This window comes from Thermobia domestica, chromosome 11 (assembly GCF_964235325.1).
Source record: "Thermobia domestica chromosome 11, izTheDome1.hap1.1, whole genome shotgun sequence".
Lineage (NCBI taxonomy): Eukaryota > Metazoa > Arthropoda > Insecta > Zygentoma > Lepismatidae > Thermobia > Thermobia domestica.
In genome coordinates this window covers 116878061-116894573 of record NC_137464.1, presented here as the reverse complement: position 1 = coordinate 116894573, position 16513 = coordinate 116878061, and the positions used below count along the sequence as shown (strand labels likewise).

Genomic DNA, 16513 nt, shown 5'->3' with positions numbered 1-16513 from the left:
ATATAGCCTCGCTGCTGAATCGGACTCTAAACTCAAAATCAACTCAACTGAGCAATTATCTATCCATTGAATTTAATGAGGAAATCGGTATTGTTATCATAAGAGCAAGTTTATGAAAATGAAATGTATAATAGTGTTTGTATATAAAATAGAGTTTGGGTAATGTTGTAATGCCCAACTAGGGTTGCAATATTGAACAGTTCAAACTGCCAATCCCATCATTCTAATTATTTCGCTTGTTCCAAAGTGGTGCCCGAAATGCATTGATATACCAGACGAAAGCAAGCAAATAGTCGCTGCTCAGACGGTGAAGTCATGAACTACTAACGTGGGAGTCCGTATACGAATCTCGCTGCGCTCATAATTTCTCATATTCGGGATCCAATTGCTACGAAGCATATTTTGACTTTTGCTGAAGCATTTGAATCTCTTCTATTTCTAGCAGTAGATTCTATTTTTATCAGTATGTGCAGTTGGTTGCTCCAACAGCTCATAAAATAGTAGTTTTTATTTGCTAACAGCCACGATGCACTCGTTATTTCGATATATGTTTTTTGACTTTAAGTTAGCGCTGCACAACTCTAGTATTTTGTTCCATTTCCCTTCAGTCAATTTTTACACGTCAACAGACAATATTGTACTGACCTTGTAAGCTGCTCTAGACATAAGACAAATCAAAATGTTAAAAGAAACGTTTTTAACATAGCATTCTGTTCTCTGAGTATTAGCTCAGCAGAGGTTTCGATTTATATTTACTTGCTCTGTTTCTGCTCTCTTTAGAAATGACAGCTTTTTTTACCTGTATAAAGAAATTAATTCGTTTCATTACTGTTTTTTTCAACGTTCAATGTTCTTGAAAAAAAAACAACATTTTTCAGTAAAGCTAAACAATCTGTTTTACAGAAAAAAAACAATATGTAAAGTTATACTTTCCTGTTTAAAATTTAATCCTTTTCGAGTGCTATATGTGCTAATCAGTGCTTTATTTGTAGAGTGGAAGAGGAATTTACGTAATTACTGCTTTCCCAGGGTAGGAAGAGTAGATCTACCCCTGTAGAAACCTAACAATTCTCATAAGCATTATCAGTTAGGCAATATTCCTTCTACAATACTGCAACTATAGTTTGCATCTCAAGTAATACATAACATAATAATAATAATAATAATAATAATAATAATAATAATAATAATAATAATAATAATAATAATAATAATAATAATAATAATAATAATAATAATAATATTTTAGTATCAGACTTGAAGAAAAATTTTGTGATACATGTATTCATGAAAATAGTCACTACTTGTTACGTACTCAGTTGCTTTTCCATTCCCGGCGGGAGCTCATGTGCTTCGGATTCCGCGTTAATCAGTAGATTCTGTCTCATATAGCCTCGCTGCTGAAAGGGACGTAAAACTCTACAATGAAATTAAATCTTTTAAGTTTTACGTCCCATGGTTATGTCGGCAAAGGCTAAACGAGACGGTGATACTGAGAAATGAATGAAAGGGGTGGAATGAAGAAACTGTGAGAACCTTGAGAAAACCCACGCACACGGTGTTCGTCAAAAACAAAGTTCAATTGGCGCGAGCTGAGATCGAATGCACCAGAGGTGAACGCTCTACCACTGAGCCACTGCGGCCTGGTTTAAACTCTACAAGTCTAACATGTTACACTTAACAAGTGTAACAGTCCGATTTTGATCAAATTCAGCAGGTAGATACTACAAATAAATGAATACGTTTTTTTTTTTAACTTTCTGCGGAAAAAAGGTTTTAGGGGGCAAAAGCTCTCACCCTAAATTTTGAAAGTTGACGTCCGAAAGGCAATAAGTGGACCGAAGTGAATAAAATTATGCACAGTTATTGTAGACATAAAATCAGGGAACATGTGCTTCGTTTTTTCTTGAAAAAAAAAAAAAAACGGTTGGGTCGGGCACGGACTCCTCCAAACCTTTGATTACGAAATATCAAAAGTGCTAATAACAGTTTGTCAGGAGTGTCTCAAGAACATGAAGAAGTGCAACAAAACTTCGTATAGGGACAATACACAATAAATAAACGAATACTTTTTTTTATTATTTTCTGCGGAGAAACGGTTTTATGAACAAAAGCACCCACTCAAAAGTTTGATAGTCGTTGCCCGAAAGGCAACAGTGGACCAAAGTAAATGAAACTGTGTAGATATTATAGACATAAGATGGGGAAATATGTGATTCGAATTTTCCTGAAAATAATAATAATAATAATAATAATAATAATAATAATAATAATAATAATAATAATAATAATAATAATAATAATAATAATAATAATAATAATAATAATAATAGACTACTTCCGGTCTACTTTTGCTTATAAAATATTCATTCTATCTTCTTAAAGAACACCAAAAAAACTACTATGTATATATCCACATGAATTTAACTGTAAACAGTGTTAGAAATATAGCTAGAAAGTTCTTTAAATTAAATAGATTTGGTAGTTTCTTTTGTTTAACTCAATAAGGAAAATAGAATTTTGACCATAATTTTAAACATTTTTGATACATTAAATGTTATTTGTGTTATTAGTTTATCGGGCCTATCCTACTTGTGGGATTATGCTCCGCCAATGTATATTTTAAGTAAAATAACTGCAACAAAAATAACTGAATATCACTGAACAGAAAAGCATATAATAAACTAACTTTTAGGATATGCAGAAGTGATTATAAAAGCTTTGCTACAAAAATACCGACACATATCATAATAAATTTACTGAGCTCCAAAATACGAGGTGTGGCAATTAAATAACGAGACTGCCCACCTCCTGTCGCGGAGGACCGTGGCGGGGAAATAGCTAATGATGTTGTTGATCTTGAACCTTCATGAGCAGCCACTGTTTGTTTCATGAATCTGAAAGCTTTTCTTTTCTTTGCAGGCTTGCATGAAGAGGACAGTGTTCTGTAGTAGTGCCGGAATCATGGTGAATAGTAAAGCTCAGCAGGGCATTAACATTAAGTTTCTGGTGAAATTAAAGAAAACACCGACGGAATGTTCTGCAATGTTAAAAGAGGTGTATGTTGATAATCCTATGTCACGTCCGCGAGTTTTCGAATACCACAAACGATTTTCAAAAGGTAGGGAGAAGGTTGAAGATGATGAACGACCCGGCCGCCCTTTGAGTTCAAGAACGGACGAAAATGTTCAAAAAATTAACGAACTTGTCCGGAAAGACAGACTTCTGAGTATGCGGATGATCGCAGACATGACGAACATTAACAAAGAGACAGTAAGACAAATTTTGCATGACAATTTAAACATGACAAAGGTTTGTGCAAAAATTGTCCCAAAAAATCTCTCTCAAGAAGAAAAAGACATTCGAAAGACCATTTGCTGTGACGTCATGGAACGACTCAAAGCAGAACCAGACTTGCTAACACGTGTCTTCACATGTGATGAAACATGGGTTTTTCAGTATGATCCCGAGACTAAGCGTCAATCCATGCATTGGAAGACTCCCACATCGCCAATAATGAAAAAAGCACGAATGAGCAAGTCCAAATTGAAGGCAATGCTCAACGTTTTCTCTTTTTATCAGTTGTATCATCATGACTGGATGGGTGCCTCAGGGTCAAACAGTGAATCAGACCTACTACAAAGAAGTCCTAATCAAGCTGAGGAAAAGAATAGGGAAGAAGAGACAGGATTTTGTGGAAGAACGATGAATGGATCCTCCACCAAGACAATGCGCCTGCCCATAATGCCCTTTCTGTGAAGCAGTTTTTAGCAGCCAAGCGCATTCCTGTGTTCGACCATCCTCCGTATTCCCCAGACCTGGCTCCCTGTGACTTTTATCTATTCCCAAAAGTGAAAAGTGCATTGAAGAGAACACATTTTCAGTATGTGGAAAAGATGAAACGAAAAAGGGCAGAGTTGCTGAACAGAGTGACATCTGATTACCTACAGCATTGCTTCGAACAATGGAAGGCACGTATGCAGCAGTGTATAGATAGGGGAAGGGAGTATATTGAAGGGGATAACAGTCAATTGTAATTTTCTTTGCTATACATCACATTTATGACACCAGTCTCGTTATTTAATTGCCATACCTCGTATTTACCGAATTCTAATTGTAATGCAATACGTTGATTACAGCCCGCGCCGGATAGCCGTGAATAGCAGCACTTTAATTAGTATAACCACCTAGTATCTGTAGCAGACGCTCGAAAATTTCAGTAAATCTCAGCAAATATCTTAAACATTAGTAAAATATCGAACAACCAATCTATAAGCTCATAAACGCATTTTCTGCGTTCTTTAATTACAGAAATTTTCACCACAATGTTTAAATCTACTGCATCCACTTGAATTTTATTCTGAACTAAAAAAAAAAAATCTTGTTAGTGAATGATTAATAGGACGGTCCTTATTTTACAACATTGTAATTGTTATTTGGGACACCCCTTCATTTGGTGCCACTTGTCGAAATACTATCCTGTGCAAAATTTCACTCCAATAGAATGAGGATAAATGGTGCCGCAAAGAGCCCAAACTTTTTGTTCATTTATTAGGAGTTTTTGAATTATCCAATATATGGCAGCATCTATAAAGATATGATAACAAGCACTTACAACCGACAATTTCAAACTTTTATCTTATTTTGAAGAAAAAATAGTAAGTGAAAGTGAGTCAGGAGTATTATCACGAGTAGTAAGTGAAAGTGAATCAGGCTTTTACTGCAGTGAAAATGAATCATGGAAGAGCATAGGCGTGCGCAAAGTGGGTGCCATGGGTGCCTTAGCACCCCCATTAGACAAACTTTTTTATGTAGAATTATTACAAACTGAGAAGAGATTATGTGTAAATTATTTCCCGTCTGCATGTGTGCCGTGCGTCGCCGACGCAGCGTCGGGTGCAATGACGCTATCTTTTCTTAAGAGAAAGGGGGGGGGAGGACGACATTCCATATGGTGGTACTTTAGATCTGGCACCCACATTCCCAATGTCCTGCGCACGCTAGTGCGGAAGAGTGAAATCTTCAAGGAATATAAGGGCTTTTGCCATCCATCTGGCATGATAATAAGCTCCTGGGAAACGAAATTATATTCTTCTGGGTGGAACTCCTCCAAGAAAAATAACAGCAAGTTCAATAAGTTCAAGGTAGTCTTCTCTGGGTAAGATATTTTGGGTATTCTGCATGGCAATCTGAAGCATATCATTGTCCGTGTCGTGTAGTTTTCCTTGAGTGCGTTCATTTTGAATACCAGGCTTGAATTTAGTTTTGTCAATATCACTCCAAGCTTGTTGAAAACACTTGAAAATAGAAATGTTTGGTCCGAAATGATTATTGATCTTCAATTCGAAAACAACTTTTAAACCAGTTCATAAATGTGATGCCTGCATAATAAATATAAAATATCTCTTCCCAAATACCGTTCCAACAAGATGCAGGCACCTTTTATTTGTCCAGTATTTGCTGAGGTTATGTCACAGCAAAGAGCTTGGACTTTATCAACAAGACCACATTTTTTCAGAATATTATGCAAAGCAATCGCTTGATGTTTTCTTGTGGCAGATGGTAATTTCGGAACTGCTAGTAATCGTTCACTTTCATTGAAAGTAAAAATAATTGGTAGTCTGTCAACGAACTCTGTCTTTGCTAATGCAGAAAGCATCTTTCCATCCCAGTGCATGGTAACAGCATTTATATTTTCAATTTCACCCAAAAAGCTTCTTGCATCACCCTCACTGATGCAAATATTGACGACAAAGGCGAAACCAAGGCATCTGCATCTTGATTCAATGCTTCGGCAACAGCAGTTACAATATGAACCGCATCTCTGTCACTAACATTTCATTTTTCCAAAACTGCAACAAGTTTGCATCTAATGAAACTTCTACGTGCACGCTTTCTTTTTCGGCTATCACCATCACGAGGAGTATTTGAACAACTTCAACTGCTGAACCTCTTTTTATGCAGATGATGTATCTTCTTCACTGTCAGATAAAGCCAATTGAGCTGTTTGTAACACCTGTGTCTGCTGCTCTTCAAATTGCTTTCTTCTAAGTTCCTTTTGTTCTAAGCGAACACACTGCCTTCTCTCTTTTTCCAGTTGACAATGTCAGCTTCAATCATGCGTCCAGGGCGTCCCTTTTTCCTCTGATTAAGAGGTTAAAAGAGCATTCTCAAAATTGTCACTCATCAAAAACCAACTACAAACTGCGTTAAAGGAAGATAAATTGAATGCTCTTACCATTCTAACGTCAGAACATGACAACTAGGAAACAGGATTTTTCTGAAACAATTTCAAAATTTGCTGCACTGAAAGCAAGGAAGAAGCAATTCAGTGTATGAAAGTATGCTTATTTTAACATCCTAAATTGAATGCAAGTGTTACTACAACATGTAATTGGTGGTTCTAAATATTTTTTCTCGAAAAGACATTTATTCATGGAAATGGAAATTAAATGCCAGCAACTATGTTAGAGTTACTTTTAATGTGTACGTAATTAAAATGAACAAATCAAGGAAGATGAGTTATTCTCAATAGAAACAATAATGTGACCTGTCTCCCGTTCATAGAAACTAGGATAAGTTTATATTATTATAAAAGAGGAAATGCTAGTTCAGAGTCCCCGTAATTATTGTTTCTAACACTATTCCAAAAGTCTTGTGCTATTACAAGTGGAATGTTACTGCTTCCTGACAATCGTCATTTAGTGAAAATCTGTTGAAATCGTTTAGATTCCGGGTCTGAACCCAGTCTTGGGAAGTAACGTAACGCAAGTAACGCGTTACTTGTAACGTGTTACTTTTTAAGTCACGTTTCCTAGTAACGCGTTACATTTTTTCCAAAGTAACTGTAACGGTAACGCGTTACAAATTTTTAAGTAACGTACCTAGTTTGTGTTACTTTTTTCGCGTTACATTTCGGATGAGTAACTACAATATATGTATTTTTTTTTTTTTCGGAAACAAATGTTTCCTACCTGTAAGTGAACTTCTCAGAATGAAACAATCGAGCATGAACTACGTATGTCAGTGACTGACAGTCATCGACACACAGAGAAACAGATAACTTCATAGTGCCACTTGCTGTTTTTGGAAAATGAGGACAGCCTTAGGGTAATCACGTATACTGATTGTAAGCACCTGGAAGATTCAGTGAGCGAACAAGGAGTGCAATGATACCAGTAGTCTATTTTACTTTTATTGGTGTTGATTTTATAAAGATGGAGAACGAAAATATTTTACCGTTCGAACATTTGAAAGAATACTTTTTCCTGAAGAGCTGAGGATGATGGTGGACAGAATTTAAAAGTAAACTGTCTGAAGTGTCCCAGCGGAAATATTTATCAACAACTAGGGTGCCATATTTAACGATATACAGTAAGGGATTAATATGAATAAACTGTGTTCTGATGAGCAGGCCTAGTTTATTACTAGAAAATAGTTTGCAGATGGTATGTAATATTGGAGTTCATTTAGATCAGTTTGCTTATCCTAGAGTCCCGTTGATTATAGAGTATGAAACTAGCTTTAAAAAGCATGTATCAATTTTAAGAGTTACTGGCAAGTTTTGATTCACCCCAGTTCACGTGTTCTCATTTTATTAGTTGTAGTGTAATATTTCTCTATATTCTGTATTTTTAATTTTACATAACAATATTGTTATTATTATATAATTAGTTTAGCAGAATAATATTAAGCAACCATTTTTTCTAACGCATAGAGATGAGCAAGAGTCAAGCTAACACTCGACTCGACTCGAATTCAAGTCGAGTTTCGAGTGAAGTCAAGGGTAATATTCTCGAGTCGAGTTCCGAGCCGATTCAGTTTTCGCCTCGAGTTTCGAGTCCAGTCGAGTTTGATAAATGGCTCGTTCGTTTTAACTCGTCTTCAAATCATGGCCTGATTACACTGGAAATTGAAAGCCATGAGAAATGTAAGCTAAAAAGTAATATAGAATACTTTGTGTTCCTCACGAGAGGGGACACTGCTTGCATCTCGTCTCGATAGCGAGACCACAAGAGATTTTTTTATAACAAGCTCAGCTCGGCTCGGCTCAGCTGAGAAGATGGCTCGAGCCGGCTCGCTTGGGGTGAACCATCGGCTCGAGCTGGCTTCGTAGGGATGAGCCATCTGCTCGGTTCGGCTCAACTGAGCCGAGAACTCTAGCCGAGTCGGTTGGGTAAGCTGTTGGCTCGGCTCACTTCTCGGTTCGGGTCGATAGTGAATGAACCTCTCGAAACTCGACCCCAATTCGAGACGAGTTGGAGGAAATTTCTCGAAGCGAGTTCTCGGATCGAGCTCAAAGATCTCTGTTTCTAGTAGAATCGAGTTTCAAAGAAAACTCGCTCGAACTCGCTCGTGCCCATCCCTACGAGTAACGCAGTATGGCATTTTATCAATGTTACATTATATGAAAATGTTCATATATCAATGAAAATGTTCATATATCAAGTAAAAATTTGTCCTTGCATTTACATAAAGCGATTCAGAACGTGCAATAATAATAATAATAATAATAATAATAATAATAATAATAATAATAATAATAATAATAATAATAATAGTGGTAATAATAGTAGTACGAAAAATTGAAGTAATAATTTTTTTCACATATTTAAAGTTTCGGACCTAAAAGTAACGCGTTAGTAACGCGTTACTTTCGAAGTAAAGTAATAGTTACTTTTTTGGGGCAAGTAACACGTTACTAACGCGTTACATTTCAAGAGAAAGTGAAGTAACTTGTAACGCGTTACATTTTTACAAGTAACTTACCCAACACTGTCTGAACCTACCTAAATTTCGTAAATCTTCTTAAATAATATACTTGTGTGTTTTTTGTTCTGTACCACGAAAGTAATCAGGAAGGGTTCATCTGATCTAGGCCTCTCCAAACTTATGACTTTGGACACCCCACAACAAAAATTTCTTGGTGTGGGTTTCTTCAGATATCAATATATATTTCGAAATAATTTTACAAGAAGAATAATGGATTTAAATAGCTGTATTGTTGTGATATCTAATATTTCAACTTCTCTCATGATACTATCTTCAAAATTGAACCTTTGAAGAATTTGTTTGTTAGATTCTATGTAAAATCCACATACTTCGTTTCGAAAATGTTATATTTTATGTCAGGAGGTTTATCGACTGTAGGCAGACTTCTACCCTAGCACCAAAATACATTTAATATAGAGACAAGAAGATACTAGGGTTTGCGTAGTCCACCCTGTCGACGCCTACTCTCGTCGACCCAGACTTTATGTAGTAATCAAAAATGTTCTCAAAGAAGTAGCAATGTTTGAACGTAGCACGAAAATTTGGCGTATACTAGAAAATATAGGAAATACAAATCAAGAAATCGTGTTGGTGCACGAGAATCAAATGGTTTCAAGATCCACGAAATTTCTTTTATAGTTGATGATATTTATATTTTAATAAATGTTGAGTATGGCAATTGTAGAAAAGCTATTTGTTTCGGCTTTTCTTTAACTTATACATATTTTTAGCAATGTAAGAAAAAAACTTTTTTACAGATTCAACGTGCGCTCATATGATAGTATCCAATTTTGACAAATAGAAGAATGATGTCACATTCTGAAACAAAACTAATGTCGGTTCGCTTTTAGTATATAAAAGCCAGGCCCTCGTGAAAAAATCATGGGCATCTCCATTAAAAAATTTGTTCGATGCAATCCTGAATATATATATATATATATATATATATATATATATATATATATATATATATATATATATATAAAATTCTACTGTAAATATATGATACATATAATAAAATGTTTTATCCATTAATGTGTTGCCTTATGTCACGTAGTCACATTTGAATCCAATTTTCTTGATGTTACGCATATCAATCAAAATGTTACTGGCATCAAAGGGAGAAAAATATCCTATTTACACTTAAAATAAGTGTTATATAAACCATTGTTTTAAATACTTTGGTACATTTAGTGTTCTCTGTACAAGGTGACTAGAAACTTGTCCACATGAAACATTGGTCATTTACATCACACATCAGAATCATAACATTCAAAGAGTAACTCTCAGGCTTTTGATGTGCTGATATATTCTGGAAAGTAATCCACCATGAAAACAAAGAAATTTCAAAGTTACAGTATTTAATAATTATTATTGTTATATATTCAATTTATTTACTTCATTATTTGTTTCCACTTTCAAGGTGTTCTTCCATTTGGTTCAGATCTTAAGCACACTAATACTTATTTAGGTACTTATTTACTTGATATGATTGTGAAGAGTTGAAAGTTCTGGTACTTCCAGAAAAGAAACTTGGTATCACTAACAAGAAGTCAATATGAAATAGTTACACAGATCACCATAATATAACACTGGACTATTCAACCAGGGTACGCGTACCCCTGGGGGTACACGAAGATGTTTCTGGGGGTACGTAATGCTGCTTGTTGGGATCTGCTAGAAACGTCTGTTGACAGTTCACTGTAAATGAAATTCGATAATTTGTCAATTTGTGACTTTTACATTTATGCTCAAAAGAGTACAATGAAATTAGTGACAGTGCAATTTCATAACTTCTTCTATTTCCATCAACATATTTGTATGAACACGCTTTCTCTGTATTAACATAAAAAAAACGAAGCACAGAAATGGCCTGAATCCAGAATCAGCTCTGATTCTCGCATTCTCGAAGATTCGACCCATAATCGAAGAGTTGGCATCCCAGAAACAAGTTCAATCATTTCATTAACAGATTAGTTCTAAAGTTACTTTAATTTTTGAATTTTCAACATTGGCCTCAGTATACGAATTATCAGGGAGGATGAGGGAAAAATCCTCCTCAGTAGAACTGGATGTTTCCCATATGTTTTGGAATTTTTATGTTACTTTTTTTGGATATGCACTTCATCCCCTTGTAAATGTTTTTTTTGATTGGCACGTTTATTGTCCTTTTATTGGGCCTCTATTTGCCCCTTTTTTAATGAACAGAACACGTATATTAAGTTTAATAAGTTAATTTCGATTTAATTTCTTTTAAACAGTGTCAGGGGTATACAATTGAATGGCGAACTGTGTCTAGGAGTACGCGAGGAAAAAGGTTGAATAGCACGGATATAACCGATAACATTTATTCAGAAAATATTAATATACTGAAATTTTTTAATCTGTGTGAACAAGAGGATGAAAAACACAGTAGCATCAAAGAATTCCGTGTACAATTTCCTACAAACGTGATTAGAAATCTTGATTTCAATGGCAATGACATTATTTTGATTCTAAGCAGTTAGAGAAGATCTAGGGTCGTAAAGATGTTTCGCATTTTATACGTAGTTCTAATGGAAGTTGTGAAATTGTTGTTTGTTTTCGCGTTGATATTGTTTTCTTTTCTTTCGAAGGGAATCAGGTTGTTTGGGAACGAAAGCAGTCAAGTGAAGAACGAGTATAAGCCTGATGTGCTACTTGCAAAATGCTTTTATGTTACTCAAAGTAAAATGCTATATTCTTCGCGTGTAACTTGGTTCCGCCTTGGGAATTTATCAAAACACAGTTATAAAACTTCGCCAGTTCAACTTACTTTCTTTTTTTTCTTGGCCTGTAAGAAGATGGTCTTCTGATTTGTCACTTTGGGTTTGAAGTCATATAGACAATTGATACGGTACTTTACACCTAAAATCGAAAACTGGAAGCATCCATCCACACACGAATATTAACTCCAAACACGATTTATCTTGTTCCTCCTACTACTCTGTTCAAATTCAAATATAGCTATCAGTGGGAGAGCGCTCACCTCTGAGCATGGGGTATTGGTTCGATCTCAGCTCGGGCCAAGTGAACTTTGTGGTGGACAAACACCATGTGCGTGGGTTTTCTCGCGGTTCTCCCGTTTCATCCCACTTTCTTCATTCCACCATTTCATTCATTTCTCACCATCATCGTCTCCTTTAGCCAAGCCCACAAAATTATATTTCTTTACTGTCCTATTTACTTCTGAAAATATAACGTTAACTTAGTTTAAAATTATTATTATTATTATTCATAACGACTAGTAGTTTCAAATTAACCAGAGGAAAAGCAATCATTCAAATTTAAAATAAATAGAATTTTTAACAATTACCATAACGAATTAAGAATTTTACGATTACACTCAAAGTTCGCAAATTATTGTATAGCATGATGTTCAATAACTATCTAATAAAAACAGCCCATTCAGGAGACCTATGAAGTAAAGTTCTATTACAATGTTCTTTGTTATTGTACTTACATTATGTACGATTGGTAGAATACCCATTTCGTAAAGTAGTAAGTGGTAATATCTGTTTCCAAACATAGATACCTTATTTCGAGAATACTGTAAATATCTAGACTTCTCTGCCTTGTTCCGCTTTTGTTGGTGGTGGTCTACTTCGTGACTTATCCTTAATACTGCGGGTAGAAAACAGTTTCTTTTCCGAACGCAAAAGTATTCTCTTTGAAGAGTGATCTAGTTCAAACTATAGTTGGAAATCCATACGCACCTATTCCAATGTTTTCCTCGTTCTGGGCCTCTCGTGGATCCAAGTGAATGTGACGATACGTTCTTCAATGGTATAATCACTTGTATCAGCCATTGTTTATACCTGAAATAAGAAATATATTGTAATCCCGTCATGTACAGTGTGGTCCGGAAGTAGGAGCAGCCCTAATTGGTGTTTTCTGACGGTTTTAGGTTTTATTCACATTTGTTTGGTAAAATTGCTTGGCATTTATCTGGTAGCATTGGCAAGGATGGAGCATCAGCGCACGATTCACGAGCGCAATTACCTGCATCTTCACCAGCTCCCTTTGCCTGGCCTCCAAGAAGTCCCGATCTCACGACACCAGACAATGCTCTCTGGGGTTTCATAAAGCAGCAAGTAAGAAACACTCGATATCACACAACGTAGGAATTACGAGCAGCTGTGGAACACGCCTTTACCCTCGTGACTCCGGATTATCTCCGCAAAACATCTGCAAGAACTTGGCGCAGAATTCAGCTGTGTTACGACATGGATGGTGATCATACTGATGTGTATGACTTTTAAGACTCAAGACTTCAAGGCAACTGTGTACAGACTTTCTACCATAAATAACATTATACTGTTGAAATAAAGGGGGTACGCCCACTTTCGGACTATCCTGTATATTTACAGTTTATATAATTACAGTTTACATATTTTGATTATTTTATACTGATGGGAGTCATGGGACTTTGTTCCTGCCCTGTACAAATACTACCTTACACTTACCCGGAGAATTACTTACCCTCTGACTATCCTGTCCGTGAAAGGATACCCTGGAAAAGAAAAGGCTTCCCGGAGAACATCTGGAAGTACCATGTTGGAGTGTTGAAATCGATACATCAGTAACAACCTGTAAAGTTATTATTAATATGATATATTTGTATTTTACAAATATTTAATTTAATTGTATAATAATAGCCATACTTAAAAGTAATTTAGTATCGGGATGTTTTACTGTGTATTGTAACTTGTAATTTGGCTTTTGGGTAATTATATATACTAACCCTAAAAGCAGAAGATGTGCTAGGCATGTGCCATTTAGGTGTCCCAGCTACTTTTTAGGTACCCGACACTTGGCACATATGATATTCATGTGCTAAGTATGTACTTCAGCTACCTACAGTTTTAGGAAACTAGAAAGATGACGGTTTCCTCTTGGCAGAATCATGGAAACGTTATAAATCGAGTAGATCGTTTCCAAAAAAGAAAAAAGAAAGAAAGAAAGAAAAAAAGAAAAATACTCCTCATTTTGTTACTCGTTTTCTCTCTCTCTCTCTTCAAGAGTCTACTATACTTGATTTTGATATGTCTCTTGATAGATTAATTTAGTAATAGGACCAATGACGACCTGTACATAAATTCGGCGTGATTAACGCGGCGCAAAATGAAACGATAATTTCCCTGGAGGCTTCCAAGCATATAATATTCTGAGAGACTTGAGAATACTCCGTGACATATTTAGTTGGGTTGCGCAAAATTAATGTACGAATTCGTGTACATTTACTTTGACATATTACATGGCCATAAAATGTGCTAGCTGTATACCTTATTAGTGTCATTCAAAAGTTTATGGTTAGCACTTTATAGATATATACGTCATAGAAAATATATCTGTGCATTGGTCTATTTTAATGCGTGAGAGGATAGGAAACCAAAAATAGGATTTTTATATAGTCTAATCTATTTCAGCCTAATTATTAAAATTCGGTCACAGAGGAACGCAAATAATTTGAAATATTAATGAAAGTGAGGGTTAAATTAAAGCAATGTAAGCAAATATCCAATGGAAGGTTGGTTCCGAAAATTCTGTCGTAGTGATTTACGTTTATACGCTAAGAAAGATCACTAATGTTGTTCGGTTTTTGGAAATTACGAATTGATTCTGATCCCCAAAGCAGATCTACGGAAAACAACACGAGATGTTGCAGATAAACTAAGCATTGATCATGTGAGAGTAAATGGCATTTGGAGAAAGGAAAAGAAAAGATGGACAAATTAACCGAGAACCAAAGCAATCCATGCTGTGAATCTGCTCTAAATTACTGCAACTTTTGCGCTACGAAAGCGATCCATTTTTCGAACATATTCACACAGACAAGAAAAACTAAATTTTGCAGGACAACAGATTTATTCTATCAATGTTTGAATGAAATTGCATACATGACCAAACGACATTTATGTAGCTTTACTATATTTTCCAATATCGAAAACAAAAAATTCTGGACAATTGATTTTTGTAATATATTTTCTGCAACCTTTAACATTATTTTTCTCTTTAGATACGATACTACCATAGTAATCTGTTTATGTTATGTTTTCAAGTTGCACGAACATATTTATGTCAATTTTACAATACTGTTATTCAAGTTACTTCTCTCATCTACCCACTGAACACTTAATCCAATTCTATAAGGAGTTTTGAACATGCATTTTACAATTTGGGAATAGTTATAACCAGTGGTGGCGATTGGATGTTAAAAGAGGGGACAAAACAGGCGCGGATCCAAAGAGGGCTATAGGGGCTATAGCCCCCTTGACGTTCAGGTATACACTGGATAAAATGGGCTTCAATCTTGCTTTACACTGGATAAAGCTGCAAGCTATGGTTTAGCCCCTTCCTTGATCCGCCACTGGAAGACATGATCTAAATATTTGTATATCAATGTCAACTTTCCTGATTGTTTCTAATAGACGAAAGATTGTATAACTAATAGGATACTATTTTTTTCAGCTAAAATGCCGTATATCGTATTTCATATTTTATTAAGTAAATTGACAAGAGCAACGCAAGTTGGTACTAGCCCTTTATACTCTTAAACAGCTAAAGTGTAAGAAGAGATTTGACTCCTTACTCATTAGCATCTTAAAATTCTGTCTCGAAAATAGTGTTATCAGATTATTTAATAACAAATTTGCAAAACAAATAAATAAAAAGGATAATTAATCATAGCAATGAATAATGACGCTTGTTTTGTATATTGAAACTGGGGATTATGAACAACTTATCTCTTAGTAGCGGTGTCTGTAAACAAAAGACTTCAGATCCAAATTGAAAGAGACTATGTTTGTGACTCTTAATTTCCTGAACCATCCGACCGATCTCGATCAAATTTTTGACGTAGATGCAGTTCTGACCTGGTAGTGTTTTTAGCTATCCACATTGTCGGTAGAACTTAGGGGAGGGGAGGAGGGGGAATTATAAAAAAATAAATAAAACTTAATAACTCTTGAACCAAACGACCAATTTCGATTGAATTTTCAACATAGATGACGTTCGTACCTGGGATGGATTTTACCATTTCACTTTGACGGAACAAGTAGGGGATGGGGAGGAGGGGGAGATATACAAAAACAAATAAATATAAAAATAAAAGTGACCATTTTCGTGAGTTAATAACTCTTGAACCACTCGACCGATCTAGATGAAGTTCGAACCTGAAAAGTGTTTTTATTATTTCATTTTGATTGTAGAACTTGGGGAGGGGAGGAGAGGAGAGGAGAGGAGGGTAAATATATTAAAATGAATAAAACTTAATAACTCTTGAACCACCCAACCGATCTCTATCAAACCTTCAACATAGATAAGGCTCGGACCTGGAATGTTTTCGTCATTTTACTTTGACGACACAATGTAGGGGAGGGGAAGGGGACATATTTGTAAAAATAAAATAAACATAAAAGTGACTGTCTTTGTGACTTCATCACGCTTAAACCACTAAACTGATCTTAATCAAATTACACATGGATGAGGTTCGGACCTGGGGTAATTTTTATCATATCCCTTTGACGGAGAACTTAGGGTAGGAGGAGGGGAGGGGAGAGATATATAAAAATAAATAAAACTTAATAACGCTTGAACCGCCTGACCGATCTCGATCAAATTTTCACATAGATGACGTTCGAGCCTGGAAAGCTTTTTTTTTTTAATTCATTCCGACGGTAGAACCTAGGAGGAGAGGGAGAGGGAAAGGGGAGATTAATAT

At 35.6% G+C, this 16513-nt stretch overlaps 1 long non-coding RNA gene across 4 annotated transcripts in view; it reads right to left on the bottom strand.

The window, feature by feature from the left end:
- Nucleotides 1-16513, bottom strand: part of LOC145664384 (uncharacterized) — a 338163-nt gene that overhangs the window by 214761 nt on the left and 106889 nt on the right. For all 4 annotated transcript variants that reach the window (XR_014127428.1, XR_014127427.1, XR_014127426.1 and 1 more), the window contains 2 exons: nucleotides 13273-13380; nucleotides 12507-12608 (listed from right to left, as the gene is read on the bottom strand). This is a non-coding gene — a long non-coding RNA (uncharacterized LOC145664384). The remainder of the gene's footprint in view (nucleotides 1-12506; nucleotides 12609-13272; nucleotides 13381-16513) is intronic.